Raw genomic sequence first — 20,377 nt, 5'->3', positions numbered from 1 at the left:
CTCCCTCGGCCTCCCAAAGTGCTGGGATTATAGGTGCGAGCCACGGCGCCCAGCCATTTATTTTTATTTTTTAAATGGAATCTCTCTCTGTTGCCCATGCTAGAGTTCAGTGGCACAATCTCAGCTCACTGCAACCTCTGCCTCCGGGTTCAAGTGATTCTCCTGCCTCAGCCTCCCAAGTAGCTGGGATTACAGGCGTGTGCCATCACATCCCATCACATAATTTTTGTATTTTTGATAGAGATGGGATTTCGCCACGTTCGCCAGGCTGGTCTTAAACTCCTGACCTCAAGTGATCCGCTTGCCTCGGCCTCCCCAAAGTGCTGGGGTTACCGATGTGAGCCACTGTGCCCAGCCCTTTGCAATATTTTATAAAGGTTAACTAAAAGGCACAGAGTCCTTATTTTAATATAATGGAATTTAAAGCCTTGTCCATTAAACAAGAATAAAGTTGCTTGATTTGTCCCAGTGAATTGGCCACAAATGGCCAGATGCTATGGCCTGTTGTCTGTCTTCCTTCTCCCTCCGCTCGTCAGAACATAAGCTGCACGAGGGCAGGGACTTGGCTTACTTCACTGTTATATCCAGAGCCCCTAGGCCAGGGCCTGAAGCACAGCGCGTGGTCTATAAATACTACGTATGTGAGAGGATGAAGAAATGAAGGCACGAGGGAAGAAAGGACAGAGCAAGGCTTAGATCGGTGGAGTGGCTGGCTGAAGGTCACACAACCACAGCAACCTTGATGTTCGAGAGACTGAGCATAAACACCACCCTCTGTTCGATCTTGTCACCTGTGCTTTCGTTTCCATCGGTAGTATTTGTGGCCTTTATGGAGGTGAGAGTGGGGGGAGGGGAGACGTTGCCGTTTTTCTGGAGAAATGTCTTTAACAAGCTGTGAGAGGTGCTGTGTGTCTTACACGAGGAAGAGGGCGAACAAGTTGTGAGAGGTCCTGTGTGTCTTACACGAGGAAGAGGGCGAACAAGGTGTGAGAGGTGCTGTGTGTCTTACACAAGGAAGAGGGTGAACAAGCTGTGAGAGGTGCTGTGTGTCTTACAGGAGGAAGAGGGCGAACAAGGTGTGAGAGGTGCTGTGTGTCTTACAGGAGGAAGAGGGTGAACAAGCTGTGAGAGGTGCTGTGTGTCTTACACAAGAAAGAGGGCGAACAAGGTGTGAGAGGTGCTGTGTGTCTTACAGGAGGAAGAGGGCGAACAAGGTGTGAGAGGTGCTGTGTGTCTTACAGGAGGAAGAGGGCGAACAAGGTGTGAGAGGTGCTGTGTGTCTTACACGAGGAAGAGGGCGAACAAGGTGTGAGAGGTGCTGTGTGTCTTACAGGAGGAAGAGGGCGAACAAGGTGTGAGAGGTGCTGTGTGTCTTACACGAGGAAGAGGGTGAACAAGTTGTGAGAGGTGCTGTGTGTCTTACACGAGGAAGAGGGCGAACAAGGTGTGAGAGGTGCTGTGTGTCTTACACGAGGAAGAGGGCGAACAAGGTGTGAGAGGTGCTGTGTGTCTTACACGAGGAAGAGGGCGAACAAGCTGCTTTGGATGTGAATGCCCCTGACTAGCGAGTGATTTGATAACTTACAGCACGGGATTTAAATTCACAATCACAACACATCAGAGACCTCATCAGGGCTATGGTTGTTCTAACTCCACAGGTGTGAAAGATCAGGGTCGTTATTCCTCCTGAGGACCTCACATGGAATCCTTTTTTTTTTCTCAAAACCATGTCACCTAAGTTTCTGATGTATCACAAGACATGCCCATAGCAAAGGTAAACTTGATGGTTGATGCTCTTTTTTTTCATGCTTAGCACATACTAAAGAAATATATCTGCTCATGAATATGTAAATAAGTTTTATTTAAAGTAACTGGCTTGAAAGAAAATTCTTGAATCACCTCTTGGTGTTCTAGGAATTCAATATTTCTCAGTGCAAATATCAAACTCCTACTCAGATGCACCAAATGGAGACTTGGCTGGTTTTAAAGCATCTATTTACTCAGAAGAATACAGCCCACGCACAGGAAAAATGTCCCTTCTACTGATGTCCCAAATGCCTCTTTGCTTGAAGATTGCTCAAGAGGGATGCCAATGTAGATAATGCGGCTTTACAGTGAAGAGTGAACCCAGTCCAGCTCCATATTACATATTTGTGTTTCATAATATGATAAGGCTCTTAGCAAGGAGGGGAAAGAACCAATTCAGAGAAAAAGAGCTCTCTGGAATAAATAAGATGCCGAGTTGGCAGACAGTACCAGATAGTTCACCTTAATGCTTTTTTTTTGAGACGAAGTCTCACCCTGTTACCCAGGCTGGAGTGCAATGGCACCATCTCAGCTCACTGCAACCTCCACCTCCCAGGTTGAAATGATTCTCCTGCCTCAACCTCCTGAGTAGCTGGGATTACAGGCGCCCACCACTGCACCCAACTAATTTTTGTATTTTTAGTAGAGACGGGGGTTTCACCATGTTGGCCAGGCTGGTCTCGAACTACTGACCTCGTGATCCGCCCGCCTTGGCCTCCCAAAGTGCTAGGATGACAGGCATGAGCCACCGCACCCCGGCCTAATGCCTTTTTAACAATGTCTGGGTGTATCTTTCTTTTTTTCTTGTAATCTGTGTTCTCAAGACAGAGAGCAAAATAGCAGCTTAACAACATTTTCTACTAACAGAAAAATCATAGTAACCAAGTGTACCTGAAAGCTTATTAATTTTCCTGGCCAGCCACCTTTACCTTGATTCCTTTTATTGCATTAAAAATCGAGACTAATTAAGGCAACTGTTGCTGCAGCAGGCCAAATTAGGTTTTCTCACAGCTCTCCCTTCATCTCACAGAGTGATGTCATTAAGTGTGCAGCCTGTGAAATGCGAAGGACAGCCCGTTTCCACCGTGACGTGGGTCACGCAGGAATGCGAGGGAAGTACACCACTGAATGTCATAAAGCTTTAAAGAGTTCCAATAACACCTACCCTGCAGGCCAAGCAGAATACGGCATTCACTTCTCCTTGTAAACAGACTCTGTGAAGCCAGAGGGAAGGTAGGTGGGAAGTGATGCAGGAAATGACGGCATGACGGCTCTGCATAGCTGCTCTGCGGGCGACCTGGTCTACGGGCCTCTTGATTGGCCAGTCACCTGGAGGCTCCACACAGAACAGGGAGTTGGGACCACCAAATTACACGGCTTCTTGGCAGCCTGTTTGGCCACAGGCAGCTCTTGACTCACAGGGCTATATTATATGGCCACTTGGTACCTGCTTACGATTAAGCAAGCTCCAGTGTGCTTTCACAATAGAGATATATTAGTCAAACAAGTTTACCTCATTTGTTTCCATGAGCCCTGGGATTTAAAGAGTTAGATTACAGTCCACTCACCAAGATTCTTTCATACAGATGGTTTTCTTACAGTGGAGTAGCCCGTTGCCTTCTCAGGTGAAAACCATTTAGCCGGACCCCTCTGTATTTCGCCGGACCCCTCTGGTCTGTTGGACCCCTCTGGTCTGTTGTCTGCGGGCGTCTAGGTAGTCTCTGAGTCCTGATCCGTAATCAGACATAAGCATTTGTGTTGACATTGATCAAAAACCACTGCTATTGCCAACTACCCAGCACGTGTTTCTAATACCTACCATGTATAAGGCATAGTTCCAGATGCTATGAGCTAGACATTGATCAGAAGCCTGTAAGACCTGTGCTCAAGAAGACAGGTTAAATATACATTAAAGTAATTCAGAATTACATGACAGTCTAGGAAAAGGGCAAAGAAAAGACAGCAGTTTAAATCATAATGGGAAGAAGAATGTGAAGGGAAACAGAGATCAAGAGAGAGAAGTATTGTTTGGAAAGATCAGGAATGATGTGAAATTTAGATCGTGGAAAATGTAAAATTTAAGGAGGGATAAGCAGAGAAAAGGGACAAGCCAGAAGGAACAGCTAAAGACGAGTTCGACGAGAAGAAAAAGGTCGCCTGCGTTCCACTTGTGCACTGTCTCCGGTGGTAAGGTGAGGAATTTAAGCTCATTTGTCTTAAAAAAAAAAAAAAGAAAATCACTTTATTGAGATATGAGTGACATATAAAAAGCTGTGTCTACTTAATGTATACATCTCAATAAGTTTGAGGATAAGTATATGCCTATGAAGCGATCGCTACCATTGAGGAGATGTTTATGTCCATTCACTTTTTTTTACGGACAGTGGGGAGTCATAGAATGTTCTTAACAAGGGACTTACATCATTTAGGGCTATTGTATCATAAGCAGCAGGGAAGCCAATGTGACCTGGCTTAAACAACAATGGACGTTTCTTGGCTTACACAACAGAAACCTCCACAGACAGACGTTGGCCTCAGGTAAGGTTTGATCTAGCAGTCCAAACAAGAACTCCCGGACACGAGCTTCTCTCTGCCTCAGCTTCATCCTCAGATACCACGCTGGCCCTGCCTTCCATCCCCATCCTCTCTCCACGCGTGGCAGGAAATGGCTGCAGCAGCTTCAGGCTCAGATCTCCCTGTGCCTTCCGGAGGAGGAGCAAGCTTCCTTCCCGGTGCATCTCTGGAAGAGGAGGAAGCTTGTCTTTCCCAGAGGCCTCAAAGGCTCCTGCGTCTTCCCAGAGGCCTCAAAGGCTCCTGTGTCTTCACGGATCTGAGTGGGTCGCTGGTTTATCGGGAATCAGCGGAGGATGCAAGTAAGTACATGGGAAAAGCTGATTGGTTTCGCCAACCACAGTCCACCCCTGGAGCAGGAGGTGCGTGAATCCCTCCCAAGCCACCGGGCTGAGAATGAGAAAGGAGGGATTTCCTAGAAGAGTCCACAAGTAGTGCTGGGAAGGGAGAATGCCCCTGGGTGGCCAAAGAATGACACACGTTTACTCGAGGGAATAAGACAAAGGCAGGTAGGTTTATGTGACAGTCAAGACTGGCTTTTCAAGCCATATAATTGTAAAGGTATGAACTAACCTCTACTGACACTGACTAAAAAAAAGTCAGGATCGACCTAAAAAAAAAAAGACACCAGAGAAAATTGTCTCTAAATATGTTGGGTTTACTCAAGAATAGAAGTAAGGATTATAGACGGGAATGCATGGCATGGCGAGCCACCGGTGTGCCCAGCGAGGAGTGGGGAGGGGAGCTTTGATTGGCAAAAATAAATTGACATAAGCTGCTTAGAAACAAGTTCATTGGTTCCAGAGGTTCAAAGCTAGAGTTGTTGTCAGTTCATTGGGAAGAACACTTTTCTTCCAAGAACATTTTATTTGAATCACTGCAGACCTAAAGAATGTGGGGCCGGGCGCAGCGGCTCACGCCTGTCATCCCAGCACTTTGGGAGGCTGAGGCGGGCGGATCACAAGGTCAGGAGATCGAGACCATCCTGGCTAACACGGTGAAACCCCGTCTCTACTAAAAGTATGAAAAATTAGCCGGGCGCGTTGGCGGCACCTGTAGTCCCAGCTACTCGGGAGGCTGAGGCAGGAGAATGGCATGAACCCGGGAGGCGGAGCTTGCAGTGAGCCGAGATCGCGACACTGCACTCCAGCCTGGGCGACAGAGCGAGACTTCATCTCAAAAAAGAATGTGTAGTGATAAGCTGGGTGTGGTGGCTCATGCCTGTAATCCCAGCACTTTGGGAGGCCAAGGTGGGCAGATCACCTAAGGTCGGGAGTTCGAGACCAGCCTGACCAACATGGAGAAACCCCGTCTCTACTAAAAATACAAAATTAGCCAGGTGCGGTGGCGCATGCCTGTAGTCCCAGCGACTCCGGAAGGCTGAAGCAAGAGAATCTCTTGAAACTGGGAGGCAGAGGTTGCAGTGAGCCGAGATCATGCCATTGTACTCCAGTCAGGGTAACAAGAGCGGAACTCCGTCTAAAAAAAAAGAATGTCTAGTGATAAACCTTATTAAAGCAGGAGATGTGTGAAGGGCTCACAGAAAGTCCTTGGAAATCGCTTGTCGCAGAATGTAAGCCTGAGCCTTCTCTCCTTCCTGGCCCTATTTTGTCTGGGTTTGACAGAAATGATTTCCTCCAGGTGTCTGGAACTTTCACATCAGCCACCTCCCCATCCTCCACCTGGCCCTGTGTGCCCACCTTGCCCCTTTTACTTCAGAAAGTTTTAGAAATACACCATCTTGTTTCACATCGACCCAAGAATGATTTCTCAAACTGAAAGAATTCTCAAATTTTTATTTGGAAATAAAGGAATTCTGGCCAGATGCAGTGGCTCATGCCTGTAATCCCAGCACTTTGGAAGGCCGAGGTGGGAGGACTGCTTGAGCCCAGGAGTTAGAGACCAGCCTGGACAATATGACAAAACACCATCTCTACAAAACATAAAAGCAGATGAGCTGTCTGTGGCTGTGTGCTCCTATAGTCCCTGGTACTCGGGAGCTGAGGTGGGAGGATTGCTTGAGCTCAAGAGGTTGATGCTCCAGTGAGATGTGATTGTATCACTGCACTCTCCCGCCCTCAGGAAAAAAAAAAAAAAAAACAAGCCGGGCACAGTGGCTCACGCGTGTAATCCCAGCACTTTGGGAGGCTGAGGTGGGCAGATCACAAGGTCAGGAGATCGAGACCATCCTGGTTAACATGGTGAAACCTCGTCTCTACTAAAAATGCAAAAAATCAGCCGGGCGAGGTGTCAGGCGCCTGTAGTCCCAGCTACTCGGGAGGCTGAGGCAGGAGAACGGCATGAACCCGGGAGGCGGAGCTTGCAGTGACCGAGATTGCTCCGCTGCACTCCAGCCTGGGCGACAGAGCGAGACTCCGCCTCAAAAATAAATAAATAAATAAAAATAAAAAATAAAAGGAAGTATCTTTAAAGAGATGGAGATGCTAGCATCTTTAAGAAATCATATCCACAGGTTCTAAGTTCATTCTGTGCACTTATCAGCCACGAGAAGGCAGCAGGCATTCTGAATTCAAGAGAAAAGTGTGACTGGCCTGAAAGAAGAATGCCTTTGTGCGTGTGTGTGTTCCTTTTTTTAAACTGTAGGACTCAACCCTTTGGCCCCTCACAAAAGCAAATTTTGACATTGACTTCAGTGGGAAGAAGGTCACGTTTTCAATAAAAGGGCTTTTTTTTTCTTTCCCTGTCTGGCTCCAGTCAGTGCAGGCCGGAACCCCTTGTGAACTACAAAGCTCTCTGTCCACAAATTAGGAGCACACCCACCAGGCCCTGCCAGCTGTTCCGCTTTCTTCAGTGAAGTCACGGCCGTCATTGCCACCACGGTTCAATACCACAGAAACAATCGTGAGGGATTCGTGTCTGCATTGCTCAGGTTCGGGGATGGGGGAGAGAGACAGGTGTCCCCCACCTGGCTTCGGTTCACACTGGCTTCTTTCCCCTCACCCCTTAGTTCTTCGTCTGCCCCTGAGCTGGTACCTTTACGGACGCACGCAGCCCTGGGGGGGTGTGAAACTGGGCCTGGATGGGAGGGAGTCCTTGAAAGAGAGGGGCTGGCTGCAGGAAAGGGCAAATTCTAAAGAAGACTCCTGGCAGTGATCGGAGACACGCTCCTTACAGAGTGCATCTGCGCTTGACGTGAGTCTCTAACCCTGAGAAGGACTCCTTTATGCTTGGAAGGCTTTCAATTCAGATTAGCAGTCTGAGCTATAATAACTCTTGATTGGGAAGGAAAATCCAAGTTCAAGTCAGAAAGAAAAACAGAGAACAAAGCAGGCCTTCCACTCCCAGCGTGTGTTTATTTGTACTCAACTAACAGCTGGACCAAGAAGGATTTACTCGCAGTCCTTTCTGGCAGTGTACTCAGGATGAGTAAGTCGATTTGTTGCTAAGACCAAAGAGTCCGGGTTTAAAGAAACATCACCCATCTCCCTCATGCAGACGGCACATCCTTCTTACATGCAGAAGGTGATAAATGATCTATCAAAGATAATGTTGCATGTTTGAAATATTTAAATGTTGCATGTTTGAAAAATGTAAATCAGATGGAAAGTGAAGTGAAATGAAAAATGTTTTGTAAATTGTTTAGTGCCAAGTAAACAAGCCCTAGGTATAGAGAGGCAGAGAACAGGAACTTAGGAGGCCAGAAGGCCTGAGGAAAGGTGGCATTCCCATGTGTACCTAGAATTGGGGTCAGTACTAATGCTTTTGGAATTTAAAGCTAATGGGTACTATTTTCGCTATTGGGGGTATCAAGAAAGCAATCTTGGACTTACTTTCTTCTCTTTCTTCCTCTCATTCCATCTTCTAGAATATCTCTTTGCTTAGTAGTCTGAATTCTTCCAAGTAATTTCTAAGGCCCTTGAAGCACAAAATAAGTATAAGCAATTCTAAGTGATTTTCTGAAGGCTCACCAGGCAAATAACACTAAGAATATTACCTACTTTTGCCTAGAAAGAGGAAGATGACTACATCTTTGTATTACAATAGCACTATCTTTTCATTGGTTTTTATTTATTTTCTTTATTTTTTTTCAGACAGAGTCTCGCTCTGTCGTCCAGGCTGGAAGGCAGTGGCGTGATCTCAACTCACCGCAACCTCCACCTCCCGGGTTCAAGCGATTCTCCTGCCTCAGCCTCCTGAGTAACTGGGATTACAGGGGCCCGCCACCATGCCCGGCTAATTTTTTTTTATTTTTAGTTTCACCGTGTTGGTCAGGCTGGTCTCAAACTCCTGACCTTGTGATCTGTCCGCCTTGGCCTCCCAAAGTGCTGGGATAACAGGCGTGAGCCACCACGCCCGGCCCATTGGTTTTTAAATCAAAGCAGTGGTGCACATGCCAGTGAGTCAGGCTCAGCAGTCCTCGATGACATCAGCGGCCTCCCCTCCCCCTCTTCAGTCTAACCAGTGCCAGCAGCAACAACAGAAGTCTACACTCAGTCCTCCTGGGTGGTTTCCAACTCATCTCTGTACTTATATACTTATTTCTCAATTCCTTCCTTCCGTCCGTCCTTCCTTCCTTCCTCCCTCCCTCCCTTCCTCCCTCCCTTCCTCCCTCCCTTCCTCCCTCCCTTCCTTCCTCCCTCCCTTCCTTCCTCCCTCCCTTCCTTCCTCCCTCCCTCCCTTCCTCCCTCCCTTCCTCCCTCCCTTCCTCCCTCCCTTCCTCCCTTCCTTCCTTCCTTCCTCCCTCTGTCCCTCCCTTCCTCCCTCCCTCCCTCCCTTCCTTCCTTCCTTCCTTCCTCCCTCCCTCCCCCTTCCTTCCTTCCTCCCTCCCTCCCTCCCTCCCTTCCTCCCTCCCTCCGTCCCTCCCTCCCTCCCCCTCCCTTCCTTCCTTCCTCCCTCCCCCTCCCTTCCTTCCTTCCTCCCTCCCTCCCTTCCTTCCTTCCTCCCTCCCTTCCTCCCTCCCTTCCTTCCTTCCTCCCTCCCTTCCTTCCTCCCTCCCTCCCTTCCTCCCTCCCTTCTTCCCTCCCTCCCTTCCTTCCTCCCTCCCTCCCTTCCTCCCTCCCTCCCTCCCTTCCTCCCTCCCTTCCTCCCTCCCTTCCTTCCTCCATCCCTCCCTTCCTCCCTCCCTTCCTCCCTCCCTTCCTCCCTTCCTTCCTTCCTTCCTCCCTCTGTCCCTCCCTTCCTCCCTCCCTTCCTTCCTCCCTCCCTCCCTTCCTCCCTCCCTCCCTTCCTTCCTTCCTTCCTCCCTCCCTCCCTTCCTCCCTCCCTCCCTTCCTTCCTCCCTCCGTCCCTCCCTCCCTTCCTCCCTCCCTCCCTCCCTTCCTTCCTTCCTCCCTCCCTTCCTCCCTCCCTTCCTTCCTTCCTCCCTCCCTTCCTCCCTCCCTCCCTTCCTCCCTCCCTCCCTTCCTTCCTTCCTCCCTCCCTTCCTCCCTCCCTCCCTCCCTTCCTTCCTTCCTCCCTCTGTCCCTCCCTTCCTCCCTCCCTCCCTTCCTTCTTCCCTCCGTCCCTCCCTCCCTCCGTCCCTTCCTCCCTTCCTTCTTTCCTTCCTTCGTTCCTTTCTCCCTCCCTTCCTCCCTCTTTGCTCTCTCTCTCTCTCTTTGGGACAGGGTCTCGCCCTATCACCCAGGGGGAATTGCAGTTGTTTGATCATAGTTCACTGCAGCCTTGACCTCCTGGGATCAAAGGGATCCTCCAACCTCAGCCTCAGAGTAGCTGGGACTGCAGGTTCATGCCACCACACCCTGTTAGTATTCTGTACGTTTTTTAGGGTCTTGCCACATTGTCCCAGCTGGTCTCAAACTCTTGGGCTCAAGCAATCCTCCTGCCCCAGCCTCCTAAAGTGCTGGGATTATAGGTGTGAGCCACTTCACTCAACCTCAATTTCTTGACTATTTGCCAACTCTGGTAAGAAAAATGTTGTTTTAGTTTAGTTTTGGGTATCTCATCTCTTCTTCTCACTTCTCCTAGTGCTTGATAGGTAGGTGATAATCAGAAGATCCTCTACTGGTTATCTTTGTAGCTACAAATAATATACTACACTTGAATATTATTGTAATAAATAACATGCCTGAACCTCTAGTTCTCCTTCCAGAACCCTCCCCCTTTCTGAGAGGAGGATACTGGCTCACCGGGGCTTGTCTCCACCTTCCTTCCACCTCCCTTCTGCTTCCCGTCTTCTGTTGCTCACACTCTTGCCATTACATGGCCGAGATGCTGTCCTATGCCTTGGCCAAGTCTTCCGTGCTTTGTGTGGATGAGACTAGTTCTGAGAGGTAAAATCCAGTACCCAGACGCTGCGCAACGACTCTGTTACTGTTGGTCACTGGGCAAAACCACAGGGATGCCAGGGGCTGTATTCTTCTCTGAATTCAGCACTCTATGAAGTGCCACCTCTTTGGTTGAGGCAGGGGCAGCTACTGGATTGACAGAGTATTCGAGAGCATCCTTTTCATTTCTCCTGCTTAAGAGGTTTAGGATATAACCTTTTTGAACCTTGTGTTCAACAATTGCACTTGAATAAATTAGCACCATTTTAACTGTGAAACAAGAAACAAGTTGTTTTCTTTCTTTTCTTTTTGTTTTTGTTTTTTTTTGAATCTCACTCTGTCACCCAGGCTGGACTGCTGCAGTGGTGTGATCTCGGCTCACTGCAACCTCCGCCTCCCGGGTTCAAGCGATTCTTCTGCCTCAGCCTCTTGAGTAGTTGCTGGGATTACAGGCATGCGCCACCACACATGGCTAATTTTTATATTTTTAGTAGAGATGAGATTTCACCATGTTAGCCAGGTTGGTCTTGAACTCCTGACCTCAGGTGATCCACCCACCTTGGCCTTGAAAAGTGTTGGGATTACAGGCATAAACCACCGCGCCTGGCTGAAACAAGTTGTTTCAGCGACTTGTTCAGTGACTCACGCCTGTAATTCCAGCACTTTGGGAGGCTGAGGCAGCAGGCGGATCACGAGGTCAGGAGATTGAGACCATCCTGGCTAACACGGTGAAACCCCGTCTCTACTAAAAAATACAAATTACTAGCGGGGCGTGGTGGTGGCGCCCATAGTCCCCGCTACTGGGGAGGCTGAGGCAGGAGAATGGTGTGAACCCGGGAGGCGGAGCTTGCAGTGAGCCGAGATCACGTCACTGCACTCCAGCCTGGGCGACAGAGCGAGACTCCATCTCAAAAAAAAAAAAATGTATTAATCAACATTGACGGTGCCATTTGAACGATTTTCTAAAAACACAGGACTAAAACACACCTTACAGTAACAGGGAGCTAAATGTGCCTGGGGTCAATAGCAAAATGAATGTTCATGTTGAAATACAGACTGAAAAACTTCCATTGCAACCTGACATTTTTTGATAACTGATAGAAAACACTCCTCATACATTACTTACAGCTTGAAGCCAGTCAGTCATATGGCACCAACGACCTTTTCTAGGGAGCTTTTAAAAATGACCAGGTGTCCCGGCTGCATGAGACTTGTCCAGCTTTAGCACTGAGAGTCTCACGTCCTAGGAAACCCCTCAGTCCTGGACAGAACTGCAGTCCTGGACAGAAGAAGACGATCGATGACTGTTCACTCTCCATTTAATAATACTGATGAGAATAATATTTGTCCTGATTGCGGCCAGGTGGTATACGAAATGAGTGAGTTAGTTTTTAAAAATTTAATCTTCAGCCGTGTATGGTGACACAAGCTTGTAATCCCAGCACTTTGGTAGGCCAAGGCAGGTGGATCACTTGAGCTCATGAGTTTGAGAACAGCTTTGGCAACACGGCAAAACCCTGTCTCTACTAAAAATACAAAAACTAGTCTGGCGTAGTGGCGCATGCCCGCAGTCCCAGCCACTTGGGAGGCTGAGGTGGGAGGATCGCTTGAACCCAGGAGGTTGAGGCTGCAGTGATCCCTGATCACACCACTGCACTCCAGCCTGGGTGACAGAGCGAGACACTATCTTAAAAAAAAATTTAATCTTTACAATAACCATACAAAGCCGGTATTACTATCTAATCGGTTTAGAGATGGGGAAACTACAGCTTGACAAAGTGAAATAACTTCCCAGAGTTTATATAACTATCAAGTGGCTAAGATTCAAACTAGGTTATCTGACTTCATACCTTCTCCTGTACCAAAACAAATTTCATTTCATTTTGTGTTAAGATTGTCAGATTCAATTTGAATTTCAGATAAGAAGCATTTATTTAGCATATGTCCCAAATATTGCATTGGACATACTGATACTAAAGAATTATTGTTTATATGAGATTCAGATTTCATTGGATATCTTATATTTTTATTTGCTAAATCTTACAGCCCTAATTTGGAACAATCGCTCTTTTCCAACAAAAAGACAATTTTATTGATTTTTTTTAATGACTGAATGTATTCAAGAACTGGTGAGATCTAGGAAAATTCAAGTTTTAAATGAAAGAAAGTCAAATAAGTGAGAGCAAAATGCTTTCACAGGGTGCTTTATTTTATTTATTATTATTATTTATTTATTTATTTATTTTGGGACGGAGTCTCACTCTGTAGCTCAGGCTGGATCTCGGCTCACTACAAGCTCCGCCTCCCCTGTTCAAGCCATTCTCCTGCCTCAGCCTCCTGAGTAGCTGGGACCACAGGCGCCGCCACCACGCCCGGCTAGTTTTTTGTATTTTTAGTAGAGATGGGGTTTCAACGCGTTAGCCAGGATGGTCTCGATCTCCTGACCTCGTGATCCTCCTGCCTCGGCCTCCCAAAGTGCTGGGATTACAGGCGTGAGCCACTGCACCCGGCCACAGGTTGCTCTATTTGAGAAACCTGGCGGACCTAAAAAGCCTCTTTCTGGGGTAGCCTCCGAATCACACGTTCGAGTGTGACAGAGAAGTGGGGGCAGGCGACATGTACTTATCCCGTCTTTCTGGGATAGCCTCCTAATTACATGTTTGAGCGTGACAGCGAAGTGGGAGTAGGCGACATTTACTTATCCATTCATTCACTAGGTCCTGAGTGCCAACTGTGTGCCAGGCACTATTCTAGGTATTCTGGTACAAGGCAAACGAAGTCCTAGCCCTCATAGAGTTCCTGTTCTCTGGGGGAAAATGGGCAATAAATAGATACACTAGCAAGTCACCTGGTTTCTGGTAATGGTAAAAGCCGTGAAAGAGAATAGAGCAGGGCAAGGGGACAAAACAAAGGGAAATTTGAGATGGGCATCATCAAGAAAGGCATTCAGTGAGGGGCAAAGTCCTGAATGAAGCAAGGGAGCCAGCCGTGTGTGGCTCCGGAAGGAAATCTTCCAGACAGAGAGACGGACAGCAAGTACAAAGACCCCAGGATGAACAGGCGCTTGGCAAGTCCGGGAACGCAGCGGTGAAAGAGCAGAACGTAACTCACTCCACTGTCGTTTCAGAGGCCCTTTACCCATTTCTGCATGTGGCTAGGATAATTTTAGAGTGCTGAGATAAAATGCAAAAACAGCCATCGTGCAGGTTTTCAAACTAACTCTGGGATTAAAGGGGACGTGCATAAACAATGACGTTTTGTTAAAGGTTTATAGGAGCGCTGTGACCTGACAAGGACAAATAAACTCCCAGCCTTCCTGGACCCTCATTGGAACCCAAATGTCTGCGGTCATTGGTCACCTCTTGATCGCAAGGCCCTCCTCTTCCCTCTGCCCTCAACATTAAAAGGGCCTGAAATTTGGACTTAAGGTGGTTCTTCAGCATATTGGTCCTCCATCCTCTCGGCTTGCTGGCTCTCGGAAATAAAGTCGCCTTCCTTGCTCCATCTCCTTGTCTCCTTGTCTTTTTTTTTTTTAATGGAGTCTCGCTCTGTTGCCCAGGCTGGAATGCAGCGGCGTGATCTCGGCTCACTGGAACCTCTGCCTCCTGGGTTCCAGAGGTTCTCCTGCCTCAGCCTCCTGAGTAGCTGGGATTACAGGTGCCCCGCCACCATGCCCAGCCACTTTTTTTTTTTTTTGTATTTTTAGTAGAGACGAGGTTACCATGTTGGCCAGGCTGGTCTTGAACTGCTGACCTCAGGTGATCTGCCCGCCTTGGCCTCCCAAAGTACTGGGATTACAGGCATGAGCCATTGAAGGATTGAGAGAAGGGCAATAAATGACCAGATTTATGCTCCAAAGGCTCATTCTGGGTGCCAGGGAAATAGAGACCCTGTTGCAGGGGTGGAGGAAAGAGATGCTGGTGGCCTGAATTAATACAAATGTTGTATTTGAGATCTATTTGGAAACATATTGCCTGGGTGGAGCCAAGGCAGACGTGACATTTAAACCACCACAGGTGATTCAAGTGCATCCTCAAGGTTAAGGAGCACCGCTGCTGGCTGGGCGCAGTGGCTCACGCCCGTAATCCCAGCACTTTGGGAGGCTGAGGCGGGCAGATCACAAGGTCAGGAGATCAAGACCATCCTGGCTAACATGGTGAAACCCCATCTCTACTAAAAAAAAATACAACAAAATTAGCCGGGCATGGTAGTGGGCACCTGTAGTCCCAGCTACTCAGGAGGCTGAGGCAGGCGAATGGCGTGAACCCGGGAGGTGGAGCTTGCAGTGAGCCGAGATCACACCACTGCACTCCAGCCTGGGCGACAGAGCGAGACTCCGTTTCAAAAAAAAAAGGAGCACCGCTCCTTTAAATCATGGTCAGTGATTTAGACCAGTAATTCAGTTCCTCTCAACCTTGGATGCACTTTGTAACCACCCAGGGGACTTAAAAAAAATACTGGAGCTTTGATCCCACTCCCAGGCTGGGAGTACAGGATTTAAAAAATATCCTTGGATGATTCTTCTTTGCAGCTAAGTTGAAAATTTCTGTCTAGAGAATAGTGGGAACCCTGTGTGCGAGGTAGACAACAAGAATTGATTGGCAATGCTTTGCTTTAAAGCAAGTTCCATTAGAATCAAGTTCTGTGGGAGACGACTGAAAGATGCTCATAGTCATGTATGGTCCCGAATGTCTCTGGGGGGCCCTGCTCCCCTCCCCTCCCGCTGTCAGAAGCAGAGCTGGTCATCAGTATCCAACCTCCCCATACGGAAGCCGAGTCCCCAAAGCTGGCCACGGTCACAGTGGTGACCTGACTTTCAACTGTCATCTCCTCACCAATGTCTGCCCAGGCCGACTCTCTTTTCCAGGGGGCATGAGAGTCTGGGAGACTGCAGGGCAAGGCAGGAGGCGTCCAGACAGCGGCTCTCTTTCGTTTCGTTCCCTTCCTGGGAAGGCATCTGGCAACCATTCTCTCCAGCTCTCGGGAACAGTCCTGAAATTCCCTTTCTATTGATGGGAAAATGCAGGCAAAAATCAAAGTAATAATCAGTGTCACTTAGTGAATTAGTGATGGAGACGGGAACAGAATCCAGACTTTCTAACTTGGAGATCCCCTGCTTTTAAGTCTAAATGGCTCTTTTATTCTAATCCAGCTGTGCCGCGTTAATAACGCTTTGACGAGATCCAGCTCTGTGTTCTGTAGAGTTAACATATTCGATATTTACCTCAGCTATTTGTTGTCTGTTTAATAAGTTTGGTTTGTCATCCCAGATGCACATTATTTAGCAGCGTATAATCACATACAATTGTTTACGCTATTTACTGTTTGCTTTCAAGTCTTGCCAAGAAGGACTTGGTGTAAACTAGCTGTCTGCAGCAGCCACACTAAGTTAAGCCTTTAAAAGGGTCTAATTGGGCCTATATAAATAAACACAACGATATGGAAAATAACTCCACATACGTTTGCTACACGGCTGGCCGGCTGGCAACTACGCAGACCTTCTCTCTTGTGGAATAGATAGAACTAAATCTTACTCAGAAGGGTACAGAGAGCTATTTAAGTTTTAATTTAGAGCTCATCCAACTCTCTCTCCGTCTTACACGCACGCACACACACACACGCACGCACGCACACATGAGAAAAATCCTTTCAGTGGCAATAAATTTTAATCATGTAGTTAGTAAAGCTTGACTCTGGCTTTTATTCTTAGAGAAAATGGTCAGTGAAGCAAATCTCATATCTGCTCATTACAAGGTCCATGGGCAGGTCATGATAAGTGAGGGACCACAGATGCTCTGGTTATGTTTTAAACTAATAAAGGAGACCAGCAAAAATTCAGCAACTAACCACTTAGGCACATGAAAAGAAGCAGAGCATAAGGGAGGCAGCGTCTTTCCAAAAACGTTCAGCACAATTCCTTGTTGTAAAACAATTCAGTGGTAATGTCTTTCTGATGGAAGCTGCAGGAGCTCTGGGGCTGTCTTTGTGTATGAAAACAGTACAGTATGATGGAGGAGTTTTAGCATGGGCTGAGAATTATTACTGGATAAAAGGTACATTTTACATTCATTTCATCAATAAAGATTAATTGAAGCCTCATTGTGCATCAGTCTCTGGACTAAGTGCCACAGGCCAGGGCACATGATGTGCCAAGACACGGAAGGCATCATCTTCAGTCTTTTTTTTTTTTTGAGACGCAGTCTCGCTCTGTCGCCCAGGCTGGTGTGCAGTGGCGCGATCTTGGCTCACTGCAACCTCCGCCTCCCGGGTTCAAGCAATTCTCCTGCCTCAGCCTCCCGAATAGCTGGGACGACAGGCATGTGCCACCAAGTCCAGCTATTTTTTTTTTTTTTTTTTTTTTTGTATTTTTAGTAGAGACAGGATTTCACCGTGTTAGCCAGGATGGTCTCAATCTCCACCTTGCGATCTGTCCACCTGGGCCTCCCAAAGTGCTGGGATTACAGGCATGAGCCACGGCATCAGGCCCATCTTCGCTCTTGAAGAATGAGTCATTTAGGGTATTTTGTCTTCTTTATGCTTTTGTTCATGCTGACGCCTCCAGTGAAATGCCCTCCACTGCTGACCTTGGGATAGAGGCACACCCTTTCGAACTTTTTTCAATTGCTACTTCTGCTTGGACCCTTATTTGTGGCTAATTCCTTCTGCTTTGAATTCCAGGTACTTAGATGTAAACCTGTTTGTTTCATGATAAAATGGCTTCAGGGCAAAGGGCAGATCCTGTTGGTCTTTGTATCCTGTGCTTAACAAGATATGGTATATATTCAGCCAACATCTGTTGGATCCATAAATGAGTGAATGAACCATATTAATAGCTCCTTGGAAAATGGCAAGCTGTTTTAATACTTTATTGAAGTGTTTGAATTTACCTTCTCTGAAATGGTACCAGGATGGCACTTAAACTGGTCCACATTGTTCAGTACCAGAAAGCGTTGTGTTGGCTAGAATCCTGTGACATCAGCATTTCTGTTTCATCTAGCAAGTTTTATTTACTCTTTTCTTTTTTCTTTTTTTTTTTTTTTTTTTTGAGACGGAGTCTCACTTTGTTTTCCAGGCTGGAGTGCAATGGCGTGATCTCGGCTTACTGCAACCTCCACCTCCTGGGTTCAAGCGATTCTCCCGCCTCAGCCTCCCGAATAGCTGGGATTACAGGCACGTGCCACCAGGTCATTGTTTTTTGTATTTTTAGTAGAGACGGGGTTTCACCATGTTGACCAGGCTGGTCTGGAACCCCTGACCTCAGGTGAGTCACCCTCCTCAGCCTCCCAAAGTGCGGGGATTATAGACGTGAGCCACCGCGCCTGGCCTAGCAAGTTTTATTTAAATGCTTTTTTGGAATTATTGTTGATTTTGGAGTGTATGATGAAGGTATTATAGTTATGTTTTAAAGGGGAATCCTTGTATGTTAGAAATACGTGCTGAAATATTTAGATACAAAATGAGATGATGTCTGAAATTCGCTTCAAGATAGCCAGAGAGAATTAAGAGTATAGATGAAACAAGACTGGCCATAGATTGATTGTTGTTGAAGCTGGGTGATGAATATGTGGAGGTTCATTTAACTATTTCATCTACTTTTGCACATGCTTAAAATTTTCTATAACGATACTAAAAAAATGTATTTACATTTACAGAAGAGGAGAATCTGATGCAAGGGTCACAACTAAACGATAAACAGAAAACTGCAGACCTAAGTTTCTCCCGTTCAGGAAAGCCCACAACACTGCACTTCTGGGATTAAGTAAAAGTAACAGAAATGCACGCTGGTTCCATTTCTGATTGCTCCATGGTTTAGCCCTTAAAAATTGTTCATTATCTTCCTAGGAGGCCAACATTCATTTTCTATGATTGCAACTTGACCACTTTCTATTACAAATGCACTTGCTATAACTGGTTATGGGAGGCATGGAGGACTGGAGTGAACAAAGGAAAAAATGTACCTTGACACTGGGATCTCACTCAGAAATACCTTGAGATCAATACTGGGCCACCTTCGTCTAGGATGGGTAAATGAAAAATCTTCCACTTCTCATTCCCCATTATGTCCCATTCTAGCAATTTTCATGACTCCTACTATTTTTGGGATAGGGTTGCTGGTAAAAATTTAGGCTGCTAAGTTAAATTAGAATTTCAGAGAAATAACAAATACTTTTTAAAGTATAAGTATCTCAAGTATTGCATGGGACATACTTAATTTTATTTGCTAAGTCTGGCAACCCTACTTGTGGGGCTATGTGATGTTTCTAATTCCAACAGTTTGTCAATTAATTAAAGGACCATTTTCTATACTTAGTTGATTTAATCATCTTGAAAAGCCTCATTTAGCTCTGTCCTTCACTAGACTATGGAACTAAAAAGGCTCAACTTTACTAAAACAAAAACAAAAACAAAAACAAAAACTATGAAATTCTGATAATAATACCTGTATTTCCAAATCTATTTTTTTTATTTTAAGCAAAATAGCACATATATTGTTAAAATAAAATCAAACAATACTGAAAGGCTGACAACGAAACACAGCTGGCTTCTGCCACGCTCCCTCCTGATCCCCGAGGTCCACTCAGTACCTGGAGCCAAGGAGCCAGCAGGGGCCGTCCTCCCTGGAGTTCTCTCCCATCACTCACAAGACACCTCTTGCTGCTAGGCCTCAGTTTCTCGATTTTTGGCATTACATATTGAGTTTCTTCTGATAGAAGAAAGAAGATTTAGTCTTTTAACTATTCTCATTCTCCCTTTGGAGTTTTACTACTACTTTTAGTGAAATCAGTAACCAAGCACCCACGTCGTTATGGCCGTATGTGTACCCACTGCAGAGCCAGGTTGTGTAGGCTGGGTACATTTCCTTTCTGTAGTGAAAAACCATAATTTTATATTGCCTCAGCATCCACTTGGAACATAAGTGAGATTTTCTCAAACCAGAAGCAGGGCTCGGTCACCCTTGACAGAGTTTCCAGTTCTCCACCTCCATCCATCTTGTTTTCGGTGGGGTGGTTGATTCGCTGTCTGCCTTACACAGCCGCCTGCTGCTGACCATCTTCCTTTACACAAATTAACTTCAAATGTATTATAGACGTAAATGTAATACCTAAAGTTATAATGTTTCCAGAAAAAGGCATAGGAGAAAATTTTTGTCACCATGGGTTACATAAAGATTCCTTAGATACAACTCTAAAAGGATGAGTCATAAGAGAAAAAAATTGATAAACTAGACTTTACCAAAATTAAGAACTCATGCACCCAACTCCTTGTTTGCTTTGAGACAGGGTCTTGCTTTATCATCCAAGCTGGAGTGCAGCGATGCGACCAGGGTTCACTGTAGCCTCAACCTCCTGGGCTCAAGTGATCCTCCCACCTCAGCATCTTGAGTAGCCAGGACTACAGGTGTGTGCCACCACACCTAGCTAATCTGTTTTTTATTTGTATAGATGGAGTCTCACTATGTTGCCCAGGCTGATCTCAAACTCCTAGGCTGAAGTGGTCCTCCCATTTTGGCCTCCCAAAGTGCTGGGATTACAGGCATAAGCTGCTGTGCCCAGCCAAACTAATGTTCTTTGAAAAATATTTTAGGTTAATAAAAAGACAAGGCCAGGCACGGTGACTCACACCTGTAATCCCAGCACTTTGGGAGGCCAAGGTGGGTGGATCACGAGGTCAGGCGTTCAAGACCAGCCTGGCCAACATGGTGAAACCCCATCTCTATTAAAAATACAAAAAATTAGCCGGGTGTGGTGGCACTCACCTGTAATCCCAGCTACTTG

The 20,377-nt window shown here is 46.6% G+C and overlaps 2 long non-coding RNA genes across 6 annotated transcripts in view; one reads left to right on the top strand and one right to left on the bottom strand.

The window, feature by feature from the left end:
• Positions 1-842: 842 nt before the first annotated feature.
• On the top strand, positions 843-1,526 carry LOC126938132 (uncharacterized). 4 transcript variants are annotated; one of them, XR_007719959.1, is made up of 5 exons: positions 843-901; positions 948-984; positions 1,031-1,131; positions 1,178-1,361; positions 1,408-1,526. It is a non-coding gene; the product is annotated as an uncharacterized LOC126938132 (long non-coding RNA). The 4 variants fall into 4 exon arrangements; XR_007719958.1 differs by having other exon boundaries at positions 1,178-1,526; XR_007719960.1 differs by lacking the exon at positions 948-984 and having other exon boundaries at positions 1,040-1,131; positions 1,178-1,526.
• Positions 1,527-2,977: 1,451 nt separating this feature from the next.
• Positions 2,978-20,377, bottom strand: part of LOC126938133 (uncharacterized) — a 35,357-nt gene continuing 17,957 nt past the window's right edge. Inside the window, exons 3-4 of one of the 2 annotated variants that reach the window (XR_007719965.1) lie at positions 3,375-3,534; positions 2,978-3,142 (exon numbers count right to left, since the gene is read on the bottom strand). This is a non-coding gene — a long non-coding RNA (uncharacterized LOC126938133). Of the gene's footprint in view, positions 3,535-20,377 lie in introns of both variants that reach the window. The other variant, XR_007719964.1, reaches the window with a different exon arrangement.

Source organism: Macaca thibetana, chromosome 15 (genome assembly GCF_024542745.1).
Source record: "Macaca thibetana thibetana isolate TM-01 chromosome 15, ASM2454274v1, whole genome shotgun sequence".
NCBI classification, from domain to species: domain Eukaryota; kingdom Metazoa; phylum Chordata; class Mammalia; order Primates; family Cercopithecidae; genus Macaca; species Macaca thibetana.
This window is presented reverse-complemented; position numbering and strand designations above follow the sequence as displayed.